The sequence below is a fragment of the Epinephelus fuscoguttatus genome, linkage group LG20 (genome assembly GCF_011397635.1).
Source record: "Epinephelus fuscoguttatus linkage group LG20, E.fuscoguttatus.final_Chr_v1".
In the NCBI taxonomy this organism is placed as follows: domain Eukaryota; kingdom Metazoa; phylum Chordata; class Actinopteri; order Perciformes; family Serranidae; genus Epinephelus; species Epinephelus fuscoguttatus.
Window position 1 is genome coordinate 31,297,163 of NC_064771.1, and position 16,719 is coordinate 31,313,881.

Below are 16,719 nucleotides of genomic sequence, written 5' to 3' on the forward strand. Positions count from 1 at the left end.
CCTAACCACATGTTAATAACACCATTGTTAAAAAATAAAGCTTCAGTTATCTGCTTCATAATAACTTGCAAATGTAATGTATTCAGGGTTTTGTGTGCTTTTGTCTGCTTTTGTGTTCATTGCATTAATAAAGCATTTTATTCATACAAGCCCTTACTTTTTAATTTTAAATATGCTTTATCTACTTTTTTGTATAAATAACCCTATTATACGGAAGCGTATTGCATTCACTTGACAAATAAAAAAAAATCTGTTTTATTGAGTAATTTTTTGTTTTTCTGAGTAATTTTTTTTATTTTTATTTTTTTCATAGTGATTTTTTTTTCTGTTTTTCATGGGAATTTTGTTTCTGTTTTTCGTGGTATTTTTCTTTTGTTTTTCGGGCAAATTTTTCTGTTTTTCTGAGTATTTTTTTCTGAGTTAATAGAGCAATAGAACAACAGACGCTTTCATTCCTTTCTTGAGAGCTCAATACAATGGAAGCAAACATGACCCGCTTGTTTAGTTTAATCCAGTTTTACTTTGTTTTGTAAGATGCCCGCGTGAAGTCGACAAACTAATGATAACACCATCTATATGACTTAAAGACAAGAGTATCTCCCAGTGTCTCAAACCCAAAACAAAGTAAAACTGGATTAAACTAAACAAGCGGGTTATGTTTGCTTCCATTATATTGAGCTCTCAAGAAAGGAATGAAAGCGTCTGTTGTTCTATTGCTCTCTTAACTCAGAAAAAAATACTCAGAAAAATAGAAAAAAATACCCCGAAAAAACAAAAACAAAAGAATACCAGGAAAAACAGAAAAAATTACACCGAAAAACAGAAAAAAAATACTCAATAAAACAGATTTTTTTTTATTTGTCAAGTGAATGCAGTGTGCTTCCATACTATTATATTCTGTTTTATAGTCACATCCTTTATTTTACTAGGTTTTTTGTGCTTTAAATTGGCTGATTTTTGCCATGCCAGCAGCCTCAGTCCAGACCAAAATATCTCAACAACCACTGAATGGATTGCCATAAAATGTGCAACACACATTCATGGTCTGAGAGGATTCATTGCAATAAGTTTGATGCCCCCACTGCATCTAATTCATCCATTAATTCGGGATCAAATACCTGGAAAAGTAGAAACATGCTTATATTCAGCCTTAAAGGGCCGCTAGCATGTTGCTTTATAGTGTCTTTGCACTTAAAATTTAAAAAGGTGATTGACTTAATGTTAATTATGCAGTAGCAAGAATGCTCTAGAAGTATATGGTTTATGGAGCAGTCAGAGTTCAGCTCCAAAAATGCAGAGCAGACAGGGAATTTTAATTATTTTTCACATGGTTCTTATGGTGACATTCACCACCACAGATTCAAACCCCTCAATGGGACTATGTATAGCCTTGTTTTACTCCTCTGGAGCAGAAAGGCTCACCTGAGAGGGTTGAGGTTAGTCAGGTATGACCTCGTTCTACATATTGAGAATGCAGAGCAAAGAACCGGTTGTGCTGGAACAGGCTGTGAATCTAGGGTGCTTTATCTCCACCACAAACCACTGTACTGCAGGCATCTGTACCGTAATCCGTTTACAACCCAACCACACTGGTTCAGTGTGTTTATCTGGACATTATCAGAGGCTGCTCAAATATCATAATGTGTCTAACAGTGCTCAAGTGTTCTTCATGCTGGTGGTATCACTGCCTCTAACATATGCATCATGAAATATTATATGAAATGTTTGCATAGGGTTTTTTATGTTTATCATTTAAATTATAACAGATGTTACTGCGCTCAGAGTGTCCTTGGACAGATTATGCAAAAAGTGTGCTACGACTTGTCTTTGCAGTGTGTGTGTGTGTGTGTGTGTGTGTGTGTGTGTGTGTGTGTGTGTGTGAGAGAGAGAGAGAGAGAGAGAGAGAGAGAGAGAGAGAGAGAGGGAGAGATGGAGTAGTCCAGGTGAGTCAAGCACCTCTCACACACGACAAGCTGGCAATGTTGGCTTTCAAAATAAAAGCATGCCATTTTGCATGACGAGTCATTTCTGTGTATATGCCACACATGCAGGTTACTTGGATCCCCATATGTTGATTTGTATGTTATGTCATTGAGTCTTATGTGTGTAGCTAACATAGCTTAATATCAGAGAGACTTCTCAGTATAAAGACCCAAAGCTAGTTGAATGCTTACATAGACACTGTCCATGTGCATTACATTTACATACATCTTGGACTATTATCTCTACACGTTGCACATATTTGCTCTACTGTGATCTTCTGCACACACCCTGATTAATATTTTTTCACATCCTGCATAAAACTGAACAGCTCTCTTATTCTGAAACAGCTATATTGTACATTTATGCTGTAGTACTTTTTAAAGTCTCTTTTATGTTGTTTATTGTATGTGTTCTTGGGTGTTGCGGTACTTTGCCTTTATTTTTACTGCCTCGTAATGGTTTATAGTATGTTTAATGTATGCACCAAAAACCAAAGCAAATTACTTGCAGTAAAAAAACCTACCTGTTATTAATTCTTATTCTGATCCTAATTCTGATTCTGAATTGCCTCGGTGTAGACTATATTTACCATTAACCATAACTGTAACTTCTCCTCGCCATTTGGGATCAGTAGTACCCACTGAGTATAAAAAAACTTGACACTGTCAACTACAATAAAGTCCCAATGTCTTCAAACAAGTATTTCCCAATTATCTGTGTCTTAGGTTGTTACTGTTGCTAAAATTGGTGATAAGTTTTAATCATAAAATGTGATCAGGTTTCAGACCTTGTCTACCTTTGTGTCGGGATCGGCAGCAGAGATGGCTGCCATCTTGTCTTTAAGTGGAGTAGTGTGTTGTGCTTTTACTTCCACAAGATGGCACATAAAAGTGTTCACAAATGAATTTTTAGGCACCAAACGAAGGTGTTTTGTGCTGGGATGTTGCTGTTTTTCCAGCCGGAATAGTACCATGAAAAGCAGTTGTGTTTTAACCAAGACATTGTTGCTTTTCCAGCAGTGATTGAGCCCCAAATCTGGGTATTTTAAGCCAAAATATGATCTTTTTCTTGCCAAAATGAAATGGTTATTGTACCATATAAGGACACAGGGTCTCCGAATTTTGATTTATTGTTTTTCACTGTATAGATATTTCCTGTGTTTAGAAAAACACCCAGGTTGGATTTTGGGAGATAAATCTTAAAGATCATGAGAGGAACACACATTCCTCTTATGTCATTTGTATCTATGTATTCATTCATTTTGTGAAACCCTGGCTATTTTTACTGCCTCAGGCCACAAAAATACTAAATTTAAGTAAGAAAAATTACAAGTTAAACAACTACAGGCTAGAAAGGATGATAACCACTGGCTCATGCTGCTGTTCATATACTTGAGGGGGGAAATTACGCTCTTATTTTGAAATCCACAACCGGATGTAGCCGTTATCGTCCGTGCTAGCTTAGCCTCCGCTCTCTACACACGAGCACCGCCTGTCCAGCACCTCCTCACAACAACAAACGCGCTTTCCACGGCAGGAAGAGACGCCACAGAGAGAAAGAAAGACATTTAACATGTAGTTTTATGAACAGACACTTCGGTAAAGTTACGAGTTTGTGGATGAAACGACATAAAAAGGACGAAGAACACGTCGCATCCAGATTTTCTGAGCAGACTTTGTAAAGAGCAGAGCAGCTGTCCCGGACTGTCCACTCCACTGTACACGGTAAGTTAAGCTTTTGACTGGATATGTATTAAATTATATGAACAATATAAGGTTTAAAGTGAATAGTTGTAGCTGTAAAACTACATAAGCTGTGTGTGTGTTGTTTTTGTAAGTTTACTGACACCTGAAAGTAATGTATAAAGTCTCTCTGCATAGGTGTGTGAAGGTTAAATTAATTACCCGGGGTTGCTGTTGTTCCCTTCTAGCTAACAACACACACTATCTGAAAATTACTCAAGTGTAGTCTTTTTGGTCCTTTACAATGAAATACCACCTGGAGCCCCCCTCAAGTCTCTGTGGTCCTCCCTGGTCTCCATGTTATCAGTGTGCATCAGACATGGCAGGTTGACTGGGTTTAGACATAACAAAGTGCCTCCTACAGTAAATACAGACTCATTTCCTGCTCAGGCTTCAACTCCATTACAGATCATAAATCAACAGTTTCCCTTATCATGCTCCCTGCATCCAGCTCCACAAAACAAAGTTATTGCTTCTATCTTATCTTCATAGAAATATAGTCTCAGACACTGCTCTGCATTTTGTCCTAGTTTTTAAGTCGATGGATCATTATTGCTGTCTGAGAAGTAAGTTACTTTCATTGTCATTATCAGAAGTATTTAACTTCTTTAAACAGTTGTTCCTTTGTATCCACACTTAAAGGAACAGTGTGTGAGATATAAGGGGATTTAGTGGCATCTAGTGGTGAGGACTGCATATTGCAGTCAGCTGAAACTTCTTCCAGTTAGGTTTCTTTCAGTTTTCATTGTTCAGGAGGTTTTTACCCTTAGTTGAATTGTCTGCGGCGGTCTCTTCCTCCCTGTAACAAACTGACCAGGTGATTAAAACCAGTAAAAACACTGAATAAGGCAGTTTCATGTTAGAAATCAGTAGCCATGTTTCCATTAGGGCTGCCACTAACGATTAGTTTAGTTTCTTCGATTAGTCGACTAATCATTTCATCGAAAAATGTGTTAAAATGTTGAAAAATGTCGGTCTGTCTCGCCCAAACCCCCAAATTACGCCATCTAATGTCTTGTTTCATACTCATGCCAAAGGGTTTTAGTTCACTGTCATGGGAGAATGTGTAAAGCTGCCAATATCTGAACGTAAGAAGCTGCAGTAAGAGTATTTTGGGGTACTTTTATTGTACTTTTCTATGAAAAATGACTCAAACCGATTAGTCGACTACTAAAATAGTCACAGATTATTTTAATAGTCGATTAGTCATCGATTAGTTGACTAATCATGGCAGCCCTAGTTTCCATCAGCCTGTTGAGATGCGCATCTAGAAGTATGGCATCGGAAAATTATGATAGAAACGCCAAAATTCGAATTAAAATCCCCTGATTCGCACAAACTAAAATACACTCACTTTAGCTGGGTTTTGGTTGATTTGAAAAAATGTTGATTTGCAAAACGGGGATGGAAACAGTTATGTTCAAATTAAGTCTTAAGTAGCGCACCTGTCTCTGTGGTGATATCCACACTCTGGGTCGGGAAGGCGGTAATGCATTTACAAGCTGGTTGCCAACCGCCAGAAAACATAGAAGAAGAAGAATGCAAGACTTGTTTTGTTTCCGGTTCTGCGGAAAACTCGCGTGAGTTCGTAGTTTTCACCAAAGTCCGTACATTTAATGGAAACACACAGGATTCGTATTTCTTTTAATGCGCATTTCCCAATGATTCGAATCACTTTTGGATGGAAACATAGCTTGTGTTTCTCCTGCATTGTTCAGCATGTTGCAGACGGCCGCTGTGTGCTCACCTTAATTCTGATCCAGACGTTCAGGAGGTTATTACCATGAGCTGAATTATCCGCTGAGGTCTTCCTCTCTCAGAAACAAATGGATCAAGTGATTTAAACTGGTAGAAACACAGAATAAAGCATTTTCATGTTACAAATCAGTGTTTATCTAATGCTGTTCTGCATGTTGCAGGCAGCTGCAAGCTCAGCATCTGTTAATGTGCGCTCACCTTTTTTCTCTGGTAATGCAAGATCCATTCATTAAAGACTTTTACCAGGAATTATCTGCAAAGTCTTCTTCTCTCCAAAATAGTTGTTCTTTTATCTCTTATCTTTTATCTCTACATACCTTGACATGTTTTGGCGGAAACTTCTGCCTTCCTCAGAAGTGTCACTTAGTGGTGGTTGTGACGCACCTTTATCAGCTGATCTGTCAATCAACTGATAGTAGAGAGGCGTGACTGATCACGGCACCTGCTGTCCGTCCGCCGCCTCTCCAAGACGCTGCTCCAGGTGTGGGAGACCACGTATGCCCCCTCGTCCCTGTTCATCGTCCCACTTCCTTATTTCAGCTGATTGACAGATCAGCTGATAAAGGTGCATCACAACAGCCACCACCAAGTGACACTTCTGAGGAAGGCGGAAGTTTCTGCCAAAACATGTCAAGGTATGTAACAAGGTATGTAACATCCTAACACATGTCTGAGATAAAAGAACAACTAAAGTCATTATCAGAAACTGAAGACATAATGAACACCATTGAACTATTTCTGGCTTTTGTTTGTTGGCACACATTTTTAGTATGGATCCTATGTATTGTTGTATAAATGAAACCGCAGGTGATTTAAACCAGAAAAAACACTGAATAAAGAAGTTTCATGTTTAAAAAACATCTGTGTTTTTTTCAACACTGGTCACAGAGGGGCTGCAAACTTGGGTGGCCAATGTGGAAATGCAAACAGCCCTATCTAGAGCCAGTATTTGGTTTGCCTGTTATGGGCTACTGTAGAAACACGGCAGCGCAACATAGCAGTCTTTGTGGACGAGAACATGCTCCCTATAATGGCTCATTCTAAGGTAATGAAAACATGATTCTTATTCTTACATACTTATTGTATTCCATTTATGTCAGTATATCACCCTAAATCCTACGCACTGGACCTTTAAATGGATGTAAGACTTGCATATTCTCTTTCCAGTCTAGGACAGTTTGTTCAGTGTTGCTGAGAAATGAAAAGCACAAAGTAAATCCTTAAAGCATCATTTGGGACTTGAAATCTAGGTCTGCTGCTCCATAGCCAATGAATAGAGGTGCTGACTTTGTAGGAGATAAAAATGCTAAATACCAAAGTAGGTTTTACATTTTAGCTCTGTTGGCAAGCATGAACTAGAATGTAGAAATCTTTTGGTTGCAAGAGCTTTAAAAAAATCTCTCACTCATTGTCTGTGTGGCAGATTTTACATCCCAGTGACAACACATAACAATCCAGGGTCTCTTTTCTAGCTGGTCGGTAAGGGAAAGTGGTCCACCAGTATTGGCTGCCCTGCCTTGGGGCACAGCAATAACATATGTGAATTCTTAAAATGAATGGCATTCCCCGTCTGACGCTGTCTGCAGCTACTCGACACAGAGGCACTTTTCATGGTATTATAGCGTTGCCAGGTGCACTGTGGGACCAGAGCTCCACAGTTTTATGTTTTACCAGCAGAAACGCAAATATAATTCACAAAAGTTTGCTTGTTGGTAAATTGGATTTCTATTAAGAGGGATTTATGGCGCATATGTGCACAGCAGCTCTGTAATGTGTTGATACAAAAAAGAAATCCCCAAGTGTGCTCATTTATGTAATGAGGCTAAAAAAAGCACATCGTCTATTTATTGTGCAGCAGCTGCCTCATTTGTAAACAAAGGCCACATACTTGGAGCGAGATGATAACATGACAAAGAAGAGCAAACAAACTGAGCAGCAGAGCAGCTCCAGCTCTCAACCCCCAACTCCACAGGATGTTGTATTCAAATTTTCTTCAGCCTAAAGGCACGCAGAGGTCAAACGCTTACCTCAGCAAGTTTGAAAAGGACAACTGTGAGCCTTGACAGTTTATTTGCATTGATAATGCTTCAAGTGAAGCACGTGGCGAGCTCGAACATCTTCAGAGGAACAGCTTTATCAGCATGTCAGGGTGTTAGCATCCATGTAGAGCTCTCGAGTTCTGGTCTTCTACATGACAGGAATATTATGAGTCTGCATGTTTACTAAAAGAGTTTCACAGCATTTTATCTCAAAGTTAGAGTTTTAATTATTAATAAATCAGCATCCATTTGGGCCTCTTGTCAAACAACTCATGTAGTGTTGTAGTGTTGTTTGAGGAGGAGACAATTTAACAAAATAACAATTTACATCAAATCTTAAATTGGACTCGATATCGGGCGTCGGTGGCTTAGTGGTAGAGCAGGCGCCCCATGTACATGGCCGGTGCCGCAGCGGCCCGGGTTCGACTCCAGCCTGTGGCCCTTTGCTGCACGTCACTCCCTCTCTCTCTCTCTCCCCCATTCAGGCTTGTCTGTCCTATCCATTAAAGGCTAAAAATGCCCCAAAAATATCTTAAAAAAAAAAAAAAAAATGGACTCGATATTCTTTTAAACCAAAATTATACATAACTTTTTTGATTGAATTGTGCCATGAATTACACATGTGATCAATCAGTCAAATTAAAAGAAGAAGTCATGTCAAGAAAGTCATGATTTGTTGTAAAACTGTTGAAGTATGAGACTGTGAAAACACGTAATTAGAATGACTGCAAAAGTCGTGTAGGTGATGTCATAACTTTATCTCTAGCTTTACGATGTCTGTGTGTTTAGCTCAAACAAGCAACAGGTCTTGCTTGTTCTTTCACTTCCACGCTGATGAAAAGATCAGAAGTCCATCCATTTTCAAGTGCTTATCTGAAGTCGGGCCACGGGGGCAGCACGCTGAGCAAAGTATTCCAGGCGTCCCTCTCCCCAGCAACGCTTTCCAGCTCCTTCTGGGGATCTTCCCCCAGGAAGTCGCTGGATAAAATACATCAAGTGAAATGACATTACACTTGAGTGGGGAACATTAAATTACCTAGCTAGCTGGTGCACACAGAACAAAATGGTTCTATGACAGACTGCAACGTTCTTGACTTGAAAAATTATCCTTGAAATTGACAAACATATGTGTAATTCATGGCACAATTTGAACAGGATCAAACAATTATTTGTCTCTTGTAGTTGACTATTCCGTCCCTTGGGGGACACCGGTAGAGGAGGAACTTCACCCCTCCATATACCTCCTCTTTTTAACCCTTTTGATAATTTGACAAAACGTGCCAAACTGCTTTATGCTTCAGTCGTAAATAGAGAACTTAAAACAACACTTTAAAGAAAGAAGTCCAAAGAACTGAAATGTAATCTTAACAGTTTCCAGATTTAGGTCAGATTAGGTCATCTGATCACAGAATAAGTAAACGCCTAACAACTTGAAGTCAACTTTAGTAGTTTAGATTCTCTTTGCAGGCTTTAAAGTACAATCCTGGTCCATTCTAATCTTTTGTAGTTTGGGGACCAGTCTGTTAATGGCAACATGGCTAAGAAGAAGAAGAAGAATGGGACAAGATAAACAAACAGGCAGACAATCAGGCAGGTTTGTAACATCCACCCAGGTTAACTAACTTTATTTGAAAGAAAAACTAAAGCTGAACAGAAAGATTATGATCGAAACTGTCCTTTGTCAACATCCATCACAGTTTACGGACCAACTTCCTGCTTCAGCATTGGCCTACTTAATTTACCTGTGCCATGAGAGATTGTTTAAACAGTTCAGGTGTGCTTACTTTAAGTCTACCGCCAAATCAAATGGTTTAGATAAACTGGCTCGATTTTTGGCTGGTTTACAACCTGTCTGATCTCTTAAAGCTTGTTTCCTTGCCCCTCTGGACCTTATTGTTAGTGATGTTGCCGCACTCCTACATCTTGATGTGTGATGCTATCATAGCTAACATATATATGATTGCAAAACTATGACAACAGGACCCAAATAGCGATAAACTATAATTATCTTTTGATGTACATGTCAAGCTCTCTTTCATCTTTTCCCACCAGCTCGTTGCTCACTTCCTCTTTTAATATATTCCCTTTTGCATTCCTTCATGAGCATAAAACCTGCTTTGCTTTTGAGCCTGTTTATGTCAGAGCTGGCAGAGATGAGACGACTTTGTATCTTTGCACCACTCCCTGTTGTAAAATAGAAAATACATGCTTGTAATTCAAGGTGGCAAATATGTACATAGTACTCTGGCCTTGAGGATTAAAGCCATCAAATGATCCTCTGAGGCAGCAGTGCCACCTTTTCATGTGATATTTAGGCCACCGTAAAGGGTTAAGTATACCTGAGTGTGTGTATACTGTGTGCTCATGACATGTGGGTGTATGTCCTCAGGTGCACAGTTTAATTTTTAATCATCTATTTGTAGGAACACACCTTGTTGTTTGACATTGTGAAATTAGGGAGACAGGGGTGGAGGTGTGGGTATTTATTAGTCTGAAAGCCCCTGTTTCATAATAGATAATGTGTTTTCTGTAAGTGATACCTCTCTGTCGTGCTGCGGCTGTGAATTTTTGCCCTTGAGCTGTTTAAACTGGAGGTCAAGTCCCTCCATTCATTGTGTTGCTGCTTCAAAAGCCGTCTCCTTGAAGAACAAACAGAAAGAGGGACACTTTAGAAGACATGATAACAATGGGAACATAGTGGGCGGTGTTTTGCTGTCAGGCAACATGAGGACTCTGTTGTGTTTTTAGTTTTCCCAAGGGCCCATCATGTCACATGAAATGCTGATTTAGTGTTTTGTGGGTTTCTTTGTTTTTGTAGTGTCCCATTGTGTTGAGTTTACTCTGCTGTCGCTGGTTGCTTGCTGTAATTAGTGATGTTGCACAGTTTCCCACACCGCACTGTTTAAAACAGTCCAAAATAATGACACTAGGAGGATTATCAAACAATGAGCTATGAGGCAAAGAAGGCGTCAGGCTTATTTGTGTTTAGTCTGTACATGACAAGAGGAGGAATACATCATTAGTTAAACTTACATTTTTTGTGTAGCACCTACTTCTGCAAAAGGAGGACTTGCTGTGCATAGATTTGTATCTGCTTGGAGGGTTTCACAGTGTGGTTGTCAGACTGCTGGTTGTTAAAGATCTGCTGTGGTGTCACAACACTGTATAAAACCCAGGCAATATGCTGAATCCACAACACATGCAGTATGTTGACAAAACATAGTGAGCGCAGTTGGCCTTAACCGTCACTCCTTCCTTCCTCTTCTTTGGAGCAAATAGATCTGCATAAGGAGGATTTAGAAGGATGTCAGATTGACCATCTTTTGTGTCATTTAAACTTGGCTAGTTAGGGGAAAGAGTTAGTGCATTGTTCTTAAGGTGGTCTATACAGGGTTGCCAGATCTGGTAGATTTTGTTTTCACATCCTCCTAATAAGACTTTCATCCAAATGCAAGTGGTGCATCACATCCGTCACGAAAGCAGAATGGACAGGAGCCTGTGTTTGCTTCCAATTTACTAATATCAATCTACGTGCTAGTAGGGTTACGAATAGTATAATTTAATGTTGGAGGTTGGTTAACACAAGATCAGAACCTTTAATACCAAAGAGTGCAGTCAGTGGATCAGGATCCACAGGTCTTCTCAGGATGTCTGATAGTGACTGAAAAATATTTTGTCAGTATGTTGTGACTCTTGGCTGGTGATTGCCCACCAAGGGCAAGAGCTTACAGAGCTTGCGAAAGTCTAAATCATAAACTCTAATCATAGATTTAAGCTTTGTTAAATCTGTTTTGTTGTTTAATCAGTTCACTCTGACCTTTCTTCTAAATCTCACATTGTAACCACGTTAAGAAAACTGGTGTAAATGAACTAAATTATTAAAAACTAGAGGTGGGTGGAAGGGAATTGTCTGCATATCTTTTCACTCAGCAGTTATTTCTCAAAATCACTTATGTTGATCGCCTTTTTTCGTCCATAAATCATTTTCAAAGCTGATTTAAAATTTATATTTTTTGGAACTAGCATTCTTTACAACCGTGTTTACATCGTCCAGCGGTCTTCTTTGTCTCCGTTTGCCGAGGGACATCACGCAGCTCCTCTTTTAGTTCACGGGTGACGTCGGCACTCTCGTCCACATGATAGTAGAGAACGAGACATAAACAACACAGAGACCTGCTCATCAAAACATTTCTCCATAGAGTACCTTTTATTCTATGTACACTATAAGGACAAACATCCTCTATCTACCCAGCCTAGTATCACAATATTATATTGAGATTAGAGTCGAATCAATAAGTCAAGTCACTGAGTAATTTTCAAGCAAAATCACAGCTTCAAGCTTCTTAAATGTGAATATTTTCTTTTTAAAAAAATGTATATGATGGTGAACTGAATATCTTTGGCTTAATATCTTGAGCTTTTAGATTGTTTGTTGGAAAAAGCAAGACATTTAAAGATGCCACCATGGGCTTTGCAAACTTGTGATGAGCATTTCCTTGTAAAAACACCGTAAATACCAAATGATTAATCAAGTAATTAGCCCTAATTGAAATGTCTTGCAGTTTTAGTTCCAACAGTGATCTGCATTTGAAGTTGTTTCCCATCCTTTAACCTCAGACAGTGGCTCGTGACCTTATCTCCTCTCCTGGGTTGGTTTGGTATTCCTTTCCAGAGTTTGGTGCACAGCTGGACTGCACAGCTGTCTGAGGGCACTGGGAGGCCGGGGCCGAGGTTTCAGAGACCCCTAATCCCTGAGTCTGGGAATGGGTCAGGACTCCTGTTTTCCTCTTCCCTTTCTTTCTAATGAGTGTGTGTCTGACCCGAGCAGGTGACGTCTGTGATTATGAATATCTGAAAAATACAGATAGAGAGTATTTAGAGGATTAAGGAACATATGTATGATGCACACACACACACACACACACACACACACACACACACACACACACACACACACACACACAGACCTCCCACTTTATTTTCTCTGGTCAGACCTCATGGGATTTTTGCTTTGGCCTAATTTTCAGGTACAGAGCACAGCGGTCATTAATCTCTCAAAATCTTTTACCTCCCAAAATGCCATATTTTGTCAACTCCTTTCCTGGACCTTTGACTAATGGCCCCATTTCAATGCAAATGGACCATAGCACCAAAACACCCACCATCCATATCTGAAATATTTTAGTATCCTTAATGCCAGTCCAGTCTTGTACTTCTTCTGTCTTTTTGCTTCAATGACTAACTTATGTCAAAAGTTACTCTAATGCAAGTCCACCAAAACTTCTGTCATCTTTTTCCTGCACAATAACCTTTTCACCATCTCAGTAAAGAAACTGGAACATATTCTGTACAGTGTCACAGTGCATATACTTTGATGTTTGTTCATTTTAATGTGATTCTTCATCAACTCTATGTTTTCACCCTCTATTTAGATAATACAGTAGGATTTAGCTTGTGTGCTAATTGATTTCAAGCACACATGCAAAAAAATAAAATAAGTGACTCCAGTTAGTTGCTTCAGTTTTAGGGTCCTGGTATTGTACATACTGGCTCACTTGGACACTTTAATAGAACAGAGCTATCATCAATATTATAAGTATTATCTGTAATTTTCCAACTAGAACAAATCTAGTTTTTCCTAGTGGCCACTTGTAGTATTGCAGCCAAAAACTCCTGTTGATAGGACATCTCAAACTGCAAACAAGTTCTGCTATGACTCTCTTTATTATGAAGTTTTTAGAAACACTACTGTGCATTTGCAGTGGGCGCATATTGTAGAAGTAAACCCGGTAGCTAACAACTTGGTGTATGCCGAGGGGAGCAGTTCCATTGGTCTGAATACGTGCCATTTTGGCGTGTGGTATCCAGTTATTATTATACAGCTATGGCTCCAATTAATATTTTTCAAATTCTGATTTAGGACTGCAACTATTAATTATTTACAGTATGTATAAATGTGCCAAATTAATTCCTCGATGACTCCTTTTTTCTATAAAATGTTCCAGAATAGTGACGCATGCTCATCATAACTGACCAAAAATCCAAAGTCCATTCAGTTTACTATCATAAATGACAAAAGAGAACTTCAAATCTTCATTTTTGAGAGGCTCTAACCACAGAATGTTTGGGCATTTTTGTTTGGAAAAACAACTTGACGGGGTGTCGGTGGCTTAGTGGTAGAGCAGGCGCCCCATGTTCAAGGCTGTTGCCGCAGCGGCCCGGGTTCGACTCCAGCCTGTGGCCCTTTGCTGCATGTCTCTCCCTCTCTCTCTTCCCCTTTCACACTTCACTATCCTATCAATTAAAGGCAAAAAATGCCCCCCCCCCCCAAAAAAAACTTGACTTGTCAAAACAGTTGACGAATAATTTTGTTGTCCAGTTGTTTCAGCTCGATTGTGGATTCGTCTGTTGTTTCTTTTCAGATTGATTATGTGGTCTTCAAAAATTAACTTCATTTTATCAGTCAGCAGAATAACTGTCAGTTACTTAGTGCACCAAACTTCAGTTTTAACTACTTGCCCTGTCTTGGCTGAATTTGACTCTTAAACACACCACACACTGTATTTAGAAAGTTGTTTTCTATCTGACCATGATGAAAAAGTGGAAATAATGCAACCAATGCAGTTTTTTATTCAGTGTTCATCCCTTGAACACTTACAGCTGTAATAAAAAATAATCCTCCTCTCTGCTCCACTACTTTACCCACATTATTTTTTTTTAAATCTCTCCCAAACGTGTGCTCTTTTTCCCATCAGTATTAAACCACATTGCTGTATCTTTACCTTCACCCACTTTATGAATGGGTCCAAATGAACGGCCGCGGTGCTGATTAGATTTACAGTTTCGTAAGATACCAGAGCGGCTGGACTTTGCTGCCTTCACAGCAAAGTCACCGCCATCGACATCACTCTGTGACCAGGGGAAAAAAGTGGACTCAGAAGTCATTGAATCACTCAGACTGCATCAGTTTCTGGTTGGACCTCTACTGAGCAGTTTAGTGGTGGCATGGCTCCAGGATGGCTCTGTTGGCTAGATGATGCACCTCTTTGGTTGAGACTGAAAAATCTCAACTATTAGGAGGACTGACATAAAATTTTGTAGAGATATTCAAGGTACCCAGAGGATAGGAAATACTACTGATCTACTTTTCATCTAGTGCCACTGTGAGGCTCACAGTTGTTCTTTTGAGTGAAGTGTCTCAACAGTTCTGGGATGGATTGCTCTTAAATTTCGTTCAGACATTCATGTCCCTGTCAAGATTATTTTTTGGCATTTTTGCCTTTATTAGATAGGAAAGTCGAGTGTGAACTGGGGGGAGAGAGGGAGGGATGACGTGCAGCAAAGGGCCAGAGTTGGAATTAAACCCTCAGCTGCTGCGGCTAGGACATAGCTTCCTTTGTACATGGGGCACTGGCTCTACTAGGTGAGCTAGTGGGCACCCCCTGGATAAAACTTTGGTCATCACCTGACCTCTAGCGTCATCATTGGGTAAAACTTAATTTGTCCAGTTCTTTAGTTTCAACTCAAATACCTGCAAAACTATTATCAGACTCGGCTAAATTTGTGTTTTGACTCCTATTATAGCGAATGGTAGCATGCTAACATCCCAAACTGAGATGCTGTCATTATGAGCATGTTAGCATGCTGACGTTACTGTTTAGCTTAAAGTTAAGCCTTCAGAAAGCTAAAGTATTTCTCTGTTTGACTGAAAGAGAGGTAGAGTGTTACTGGTCAGATTCATGGACTGTATAAAATAATGGACGTCACCCATTGGTTTGTGGACTCCCGTTTCGCCCATTGCCATCTGGGTTTTTTGGAGCAAGAAGTGACCATATTTAGATGAGATGATGGAGCTGTTGAGGAGCAAGGGATGGATCTGACTCATAGACTGTAGCGACACCTTGTAGACAGCCCGTCACTCAAGTAGTCCTTAAAGCTCTTAAATATGTGTAACTTTAAGCCTTAATAAAATGTAAACAGGTGACTTGTATTAAATTTCACTCCCTGAACAACAGTCATGAATGTTGAAAGTTGCTTTAGAGACCTAAACCATATTTTGTACCAGGCTGTAGACATGTTTATTTCTGCTGGAAGTCAGGCATTGTAACATGGGTGTTAATGGGGCTTGACTTGCTTCCGGAGCCAGCCTGAAATGGCCATTCAGGGAACTGCAGTTTTTGGCACTTCTGCTTTGATTTCATTTGTCAGCCTTAAAGGTTGCCGCTCAGTCGGATTTCATGGGCACAGACGTCATGTTTAGTCAGAGCAGGACGGAGGCACAATTGTGCTATGTTTGGCCTTGATCCCAGAGACAAGCTGTGTAGGAGAATATTTTACACACCATGTATGCGTAGTGTGCTGCATCATCTGTTGTCACTTGTGGATGATTACGTTTGTGAAAAAGAGCATGAAAAACAGTGTGCCCTGTTCCCACGAGCAGCTGTGATTGGCGGAGGTAGTTAGTGTGATCATGATATTCACAGCTGCTGCAGGGAGGCACATATGTGCTTATGTACAGGCCTGGACCCTCCATGACTCCTACTCCTCTCCTCTTTTTTTATTACATGTTGCCTTGCGGCTCTCACACTCTTTTTCTCCTCTCATCATCATTTTCCCACTCACTTACTCCTCAGCTGTGTCAACTGCCCGGTATCCTGCTGTAATCCATCTCGCACCTTCTGGCTCTGGTGAAGCCCACAGGCATTCTTAGACACTGTGGTCAGGAACATGAGAAAACACAGCAATAAAAAAAAACAGACAAACAGGTCAGCAGTTTGAGATTAAGTTCTGTATTAGATTAAAAAAATGTCCCCAACCAAATAAAAAACACATCTCTGCTTCCTAACCATCTGTAGCAAGTCCAGATTATTACAACCTAGGTCTTATTTTTGTAGTTTTGGCTAAAATTAATATCAGTTTTGATAAGAAATTGGAGCTTTCATACAGGTTTTAAACAAACCTCCAGGTCAACTAGACTTATTTGGAAGATAAAACACAAGCAAACCGTAAAAATAAATACCCCAAATGTCTGATTGTCTGTAAATATCCATCACAGTTTATATACCGAATCCTTGCTTCAGCTTTGACTCACTGTACTTGCTGTAGAAATGTTGAGTACATGTACCACCTAATCTTTATCAGCGAATCTTCAAACTGAACTGAGAATACTGAATCACTGTTAGTGCTGACTGAATCAG

The 16,719-nt window shown here is 39.7% G+C and overlaps 1 protein-coding gene across 2 annotated transcripts in view; it reads left to right on the plus strand.

Moving 5' to 3' along the window:
* LOC125880848 (leucine zipper putative tumor suppressor 2 homolog) overlaps positions 1-16,719 on the plus strand; it is a 180,805-nt gene that overhangs the window by 126,777 nt on the left and 37,309 nt on the right. The window contains exon 1 of one of the 2 annotated variants that reach the window (XM_049563628.1): positions 3,455-3,707. The exons of the other annotated variant lie outside the window; for it this stretch is intronic. The gene's annotated coding sequence lies outside the window, so the exon portion shown is untranslated. Of the gene's footprint in view, positions 1-3,454; positions 3,708-16,719 lie in introns of those variants that run through there. 2 annotated transcript variants of the gene reach the window in all.